Source organism: Mustela putorius, unplaced genomic scaffold (assembly GCF_011764305.1).
Source record: "Mustela putorius furo isolate JIRA1106 unplaced genomic scaffold, ASM1176430v1.1 tig00003853_pilon_pilon_pilon, whole genome shotgun sequence".
Classification (NCBI taxonomy): Eukaryota; Metazoa; Chordata; class Mammalia; order Carnivora; family Mustelidae; genus Mustela; species Mustela putorius.
The window spans coordinates 67,530,191-67,536,233 of NW_025422005.1; the positions used below are offsets into that span (position 1 = coordinate 67,530,191).

A 6,043-nucleotide genomic window follows, 5' to 3' on the forward strand; every position below is an offset into this window, starting at 1 on the left:
GAACTTTCTAGAAAGGGGTGTGGGGGTTATGGACTGGAAATTCAGATGCCCTGGAACCTGTAGTACTTTCTAGAAAGGGGTATAGGAGTTATAGACAGGCCCTACCACTCACCTATGTGGTGGGTGTACCCAGATGAGAGCCAACATGGGGCCCTCTAAGCACATGATATAGGATAGAGGGACCCTCCTTTATGGTCAAAGTCAAAACAAACTTTAGAGGTTTAGGGGACATAGGCATACCTTACACAAATTACATTCACATATTTGTGTATGTCAGTAATAGAACCTAGTCATACCAATTTTCTAAAAGATCATCTTTTAAGGTTATCTGTTTTTCTCACTTCTGTCCAGCTATATATAGATTCCAGTATGATCACCCTCTCCTAATTTCTGAGCCAAACTGACCCAGTCAGGAAGCATTTTCAGCAACCCTGTTCATGTTACAAAGTATCTATTCCTTTCCAGAGAGAATCCCCTAAAAGTTTCTTATAAGTAATTGTTTCCTTTAACACTTTTAAAAAGATAGCATTATTTACAAAATTGTGTACTCTTTTAAGACTACATCTATTGTGTAAAGTAGTATCTGTCTTTGCAAATAAACACAACACAAATTCTGACTTTTGTCTAAGAACATGATACCAATTTATCAGCAAAATAAATAGTCTACGTCAATATGATGGATCACTAGAGACTCATCTGCCTTCCTTGGCATAAACCTTGCTTTGAGAGAAGGAGATGACTTTTGTACGCAGCTAGCCAAGATTCAAAGGCTGTGCCTCTGGCCAAGGCAAAGAGCTTTTACTCTGGGTGAAATTAAATGAAACTCCAACTGTGGCCTCACCAGTACCTAAATGTCAGGTTCTCTTCTCCCAATCCTATCACCATATGCCATTTGCCTAAATAAGTAAGTGGCATATATGGCTAATGTTGGTCAGTCTTCCTTGGAAAAATGCAGAATGGAAATGCTTTTCAAATGTGAGTTGTGACATTTGAATTAGAATTCTGTGTGGTATAAGAATATCCCTTTATTCTTTTTTCTTTTTCTTTTTCTTTTTTTTTTTTTTCTTTTCTTGGCTTGTCACTCACTGCAAAAGCAGTTTTAAAAAAAACTGACAATTTGTTTTATCTTATATGTATTTAATTTTTTGATTCTTAAACAGGGAAAACATGAAACAGGAAATCTCACATGTAACCAAGCTGAAACAAGAAAGACAATTACTTTTCCCTAATGAAATGTTCTATTTCCTTGGTTTGCTATTTCATTAATTTCCCAACTTCATTTTATGCTGATCTAGACTTTAGTAGTTTTCCCTGAACACAACTTGAGCAAAAGATGTTTGGATTAACTCAAAAAATCATTGTGTAACTGTGGTGTGAGAGGCCCTTTCTTATGAACTGGGTAATGGTAAAAAGGCAATCCAGATTTTTACTGTCACAGGACTTTCATTTTAGAGCTAGGATGAACACAGATTAAAACAGGCAAAGCAATAAATATAAGAATTAAACATAATTATAGTTATGATCAAGAAAATAAAAAGATATATGTAACAGAGAATGACTCGGGGCCATATAACCTGCAGAAAGTCCTCTCTCAAGAGATAATATTTGAACTGAGAACTTACTGATGAAAAAGATGAAACAGTCAGTGTGAATATTTAGAGTAAAATCAAGGGAAACAGCCAGTGGAATGTGTTCAGCATTGGAAAGGGAGTCATTGCAATGGGACCACAACAAACAAAGGAAAGAGTGATAAGAAATGAGAGAGGACCAATACCTGTGGGTGAAATTAATCACCACATTCTAAAGTATTATAAGGCAAGCTCCTGTGTTTTTAATAGGAAGTCACTGGAAGATTTTCAGCTGAGGAGTAATATGATATAATATATGCTTTTAAGAGATTAGTTTGGTTGCAGGGTATAGAATGTATTGGGGGCCCGGGTGATAGAGTAGTTGAGAATGAAAGGATTGAATCACTTAGGACAACAGTATAACTTGAAGCCTGGATCCCTTACTAGATCCCTTTGAGTCTTTCTATTAAAAAAAAAAGAAAAAAAAGATGGGGCATCTGGGTGGCTCAGTGGGTTAAAGCCTCTGCCTTCGGCTCAGGTCATGATCTTAGGGTCCTGGGATCAAGTCCCGCATCAGGCACTCTGCTCCTCAGGGAGCCTGTTTCCTCCTCTCTCTCCGCCTGCCTTTCAGCCTACTTGCAATCTCTGGCTGTCAAATAAATAAATAAAATCTTTTATAAATAAATAAATAAATAAATAAATAAATAAATAAAAAAAAAAAAAGATACCATCTTCCAGACTCTATGTTCACTCACTTTTCTTCTTGGCCTTTGACTTGGTTCATAATTTGAGGATCCCTTATTTCATGGTCTCCTTCTCCCTTTACCTAAGCTATGTCATGAAGTCACTTTTGTTTACTACAAATATTCAGAGTTCCTCCCCGACTCTGCCCCTGACTCTGAGCAGAGGAATGGAGAGAATTCTCTTCCCTGCTTGTGATCTCTCTGTCAAGTAAATAAATAAAATCTTTAAAAAAAAAAAAAAAAAAGAAAAAGAATTCTCTTCCTGGGAAAGCCACCACAGCACATGGCAACTGCACTCAGAGTTGCCACCTTGACATCCACATGACAGTAATGACCGAAGTAGCTCACTATCTCCCTGAAATTGATAATGGGCAGGTATATTGCATTTTTGCCTCTTTATAGCTTAGCCATTATCAGTTCTTAAACTGTAATTGATGAGAAAACCAACTTCCTAGACATGGAAATCCATTCAAGTTACAAAAAAGCAAAAAAGCCATTTTTTTTTTTTTCTGATTCTCCTTACCCCAAGTTAGGAGATTTCACCCACAGGTATTGGTCCTCTCTCATTTCTTATCACTCTTTCCTTTGTTTGTTGTGGTCCCATTGCAATGACTCCCTTTCCAATGCTGAACACACTCCACTGGCTGTTTCCCTTGATTTTACTCTAAATATTCACACTGACTGTTTCATCTTTTTCATCAGTAAGTTCTCAGTTCAAATATTATCTCTTGAGAGAGGACTTTCTGCAGATTCTCCTTACCCCAACTGGCAGCTGAGTAACGTTAAGAGGATTAGAAACATGCATGGTCTTCTGTTTAGTTTTCTGTCCTTATCATATATGTCAGACTAATTTCTGGAATATCACTTTTGTTGTCAGTTATTAATCTTATAAGGTGCAACAATTAGTGGTTTGGGTTCAGTGCATAATTTCTCTGGTCTTAAAATGTTCTCTAAGTGTAGTGGCTCACATGTGTTTCCAATTTCATTTCTGGCTGGGTGTTTTAGTCTCCCACTTCGGCTGAGCCTTGATGGGGCCCAACTCTACAGAACTAATAGCAAAGAGAAATCTCTGAACTTATTGAAGGGAGGGAGTTATTTCCCATTGCTGAGAGGTGTTGGGTGATTTTTCCTAATTCCTTTCTTCCAAAATCTTATCGTTGTGATCTGTGTTTTCAAGGAATGGGTGTTCACAACAGAAATGATGCGGTAGTTTGAAAAGAAAGAGCCATAAATAGAAAGAATATTGCCATGTTTTCTAACAGATGCTCTCTTTGGCTTAGAGCTCAATTTTATCAAATTATTGAAAGGAGCATTTGTAGCATCATGTCTTGGTGAAGAATAGAAAAAAAGAAAAGAAAAGAAGAGAAAAGGAAAAAAGAAAGGAAAGGAAAAGAAAAGAAAACCCTTAAGCTATCTTTCTGAAATACTTTGTGTATTTAGAATTAAATACTACATTTGAGTGGGCCAACGCCAATAATGATAATATTTTAAAAATATGTAGAGATTTGCTTGGGCCACTGTCATATTAGTCTTCTTCCTTTCTTGAGATAATTACCTTATTCTTGACATTGAGTCCAGATAGCCAAATATTCACTTTATCTTCTCTGGGAGATAATACGTTTGTTTTCATTTTAGCTACAGGCAATTTAGTACATGTCGGCCATGTATGTAACAGATGTAAACTTTGCATGTTTTTTTTTGTTGTTGTTTCCCTCTTTCTCAACCTCTTTATTACCTTCATACCAGTCTCCTCTTTCAGTTTTAAAGGGGGATGAGCAGATTGCCACTCGGAGGCATCCCGCAAAGTAGGCAGGTCACCTGAAGGGCAACCTTTGCCCACACAAAAATTCATCTCACATTAGCGGTGAGCATTTGGACATCACCCCGAATCATTATTTTGTTAACTCATAAGTTTAAGGCATTAAACTTTGCATGTTTAGTACTCAGTAGTCCACATCATTTTGTTTATACCAAATCTTAGTTCTAGAAAAACCTGTGGCTTCCATGGCTGAAGATGTAGAATTGAATGCAAATACTGTCATGGGGGTAATTGTGGATTATATTATGTATTGATTAAATAGTTCTCAATTTTCCAAACTAATTAATGCAGTGGAAAAATCCTGGAAGCTGTCTGTGGACTTGGGATCAATTTGTTTCTATTGACCATAACTTCTATTTCAGTCTAAGTCTTATCTACAAATGACCTTTAAGAAAGAAATTCAGGGTCCATAATTTATCAAATGCAAGTTCTTTTAAAACAATGAGCCAGGATAGTTAAAATTGTGTGGTGTTAATAAATACCTCTAACATCTCGGTGTCTTCAAATACATGGCTTCTTCCTGGCAACTTTGCCTGAGAAATCAGTCCTTGAGGGAAGGCAAGACAAATGCCTGTTGAGCTAAGGAAGGAAAGAGAAGAACATGGCATTCACCTCTCTGCCTTGGATTCTGATAGTTAGAAAATATGGACTGCTGTTGGTATTCACATCCTTCCTGATACTTGCAACCCCATGAACTGATGGCCCCAGTACATATCCTAGTGCTGGTAGAGACAAAGCACTTAGTATAACTAAGTCTCTGAGATTTCCTGTGGGAAAACTGGGTTTATCTGCCACTTTCCTGGCATCTTTGGACTTCTGCTTTTCTATGAAATATTTCCACACCAGAAAATTGAAAAAAACTATTTAATAATCATTCATTTGGAAGGTGGATCAGATTAAAAAAAAAAAAAAATTTCTGAGTTGTGCCTTCACTTTGCTCAAGGGAATTCCTTGGCCCACTCTCAAGCATTCTGTGAGCATCCTCAGATTTCACCCAAAAAAAAAAAAAAAAAAAAAAAAAAAACCTTTAACCATAATCTCATCTTCATTGTCTATTAGGCAGATATGTCTACCTTCACCTGGTAACATTAGACTGGTGTAGTTCAGATTCCCACCAAGTGTATAAGCTTGTGCTCATTTCTACTTAAACTTACCAAGAACTCAGCTAAGTGTTTCTCTTTCTGACTTCCTTCCTTCCTCCCTCCCTTCCTCCTTCACTTACCTTTTTTACAAGCTTTGTTAAGGTAGAATTTACATATAATAAACTACACATATTTAAAAAATACAATTTGATGTGTTTTGACTTATATAAACACCAGTGAAGCCATCAGTATAATCACAGAATGGACATAGCATATCCATCACTCCCAAAAGTTTTCTGGTGTCCTTTTTTACCCGTTGTCTGGTTCTCCCCTTCTCCCAGTCTCTCCTTTCTATCACTAGAGATTAGTTTGCATTTTCTTGAATTTTATGCAAAAGTAATCATAGAGTATATACTCTTTCTTTTGTCTAATTTCTTTCATTCAGCATAATTATTTTGATATTTATCCATGCCATCATGTGTATTAGTGGTTGATTGTTTTTCTTTGTTGAGTAGTATTCCATTACAAGGATGTATGTCCCCGGCTAAGAGTTGTTCCTAGTTTTTTGTTGTTTTTTTTTTTTTTTTAATATTACTAATAAATATTCTGTGGCTATTTGTGTGCAATCTTTGTATGAACGTATGCTTTCATTTCTCTTGGGCAAATATCCATGATTAGAATGATGGTATTATATGGTAGGTAATATTTGATTTTTATAGGAAACTATCAAACTATTTTCCAGAGTGGTTATACTATGCCATTTTCTCGAAAGCATGGAATGAAAGTTCCAGTTTCTGTACTTTTTCATCCAACATTTGATATTGTCAGTCA

The 6,043-nt window shown here is 36.3% G+C and overlaps 1 non-coding gene across 1 annotated transcript; it reads right to left on the bottom strand.

Moving 5' to 3' along the window:
• Window positions 1-4,083: 4,083 nt before the first annotated feature.
• LOC123387470 lies at window positions 4,084-4,233 on the bottom strand. The gene has a single exon (XR_006601917.1). It is a non-coding gene; the product is annotated as a U12 minor spliceosomal RNA (small nuclear RNA).
• Window positions 4,234-6,043: the final 1,810 nt, after the last annotated feature.